Source organism: Chanodichthys erythropterus, chromosome 10 (genome assembly GCF_024489055.1).
Source record: "Chanodichthys erythropterus isolate Z2021 chromosome 10, ASM2448905v1, whole genome shotgun sequence".
Lineage (NCBI taxonomy): Eukaryota > Metazoa > Chordata > Actinopteri > Cypriniformes > Xenocyprididae > Chanodichthys > Chanodichthys erythropterus.
In genome coordinates this window covers 54,001,740-54,003,275 of record NC_090230.1, presented here as the reverse complement: position 1 = coordinate 54,003,275, position 1,536 = coordinate 54,001,740, and positions in this window count along the sequence as shown.

Genomic DNA, 1,536 nt, shown 5'->3' with positions numbered 1-1,536 from the left:
GCGAATATACGAAAACTACTATGACGAAGTGTTGCTTTTTAATATGAAAAAGCCAGGGCTGTGCCATTGGACACACACCAACTTGACGTCTGCGTTATCTAATCAATATTCATGAGCCAAGCCCTTCGCTTTAGACCTGGGAAGAAAATATTTTTACAGTAAGCTATTACGACGTTCGTCATTTCCTTCTCGAAATGAATCATGTGATGTTACAAAAACTGGTTGGCTATATGAAGTGATATATTTGAGGTCGCGAGACTGAAATCAGTGTCGTTTATTGGACAAAGTTTTGTTCACGATATAGTTCGTTGTAATCAGTAGCCAATTAGTTTAAATCAATAAATATGTATCCACGTTGTTTGTTTGGTGTTTTAAATATATATTTTAGAACCAATTAGTGTTTGCATTTATGCTGCCTCTAAAAAAAAGTCTGGAAATAATGTTATAGCCGATCTCTTCTGCTATCTGTAATATTCTTATTTTAAAAATGCATTACATTTTTTCCTCAAAAGTAATATAAAAGAATCATTAATTGAACCAGAATCCGTATACATTTCTTACAATTCAAAGCTTTACTCTCCAAAGTTACCAAGCAACCTTCTTATCACCTAATTAATATTCATTAGCCACGCCTTTGCCATAGTAGGATTCGCAATTTCAAAGATCCGTCAAGCCGTGAGATTCAGAATCGATATCACTCCGCGCAGATGCTCGCATCCAGAATTGAGCTGTGGATGTGCTTGTTTAAACTTAAAATGACTCGGTTAGACCCTGGAAGTGTGCTGCTTTTCAACAGAATACGGCATAGGATGTTGTTGTTGATTATTGTGCAAGGTACTATTTTCATGTAGGGGGCAAGGATAAAGATGTAAAGGGGCAAAGCCGGAACAAGCCGCTTTTCGAGGCGTAGGCTGCATGTATTTTAAAGAGACAGAAATGTTTTAGTTGAACGTCAAGAGATCATGTGTATCTGTTTGTACGTGCACTTTGTATGTCTCTTGGTGAAATAAGAAATGTAACGAGTGGACTGCTGGATATATTAGTAAACTCGAAAATATTCTTGAAATGGTCCATAATTTGCCTCGACAACGAGCATCCTCATGGGAGCCTACTGTATAGGCTAGTCTTCCTCGACTTTTGTCAGTGAACGAATCCTTTGAGTCTTTTGAATGCTCAGTCCTCCTCAGCACACAAGCGCACACTTTCTGTTCCTGCTTCACTGCTGATTTGAGATCAGATTGTTCAGTGTATTGTACAGGTGTGTGCTCACAGAGAAAACATAGATCCCATTTATACAGAGCAACATGTCATACACAATATACATACAATACTGGGGAGATATGTGATAGAAATGTTTGTGTTCTATTTTATAAAACCCTCACAAAAATAGTATGGTCTTTCATATGTAAACGGCCTAGCACTGGGTGCCTCCTAAACCCACATGCATTTTGCGTTACTATTTATAGTTGAGGGTATTCATAAAGGTCTTTTTGTGTAAAGAAAAACATTTAAATTTGCATTTTAAGTCACACAGTT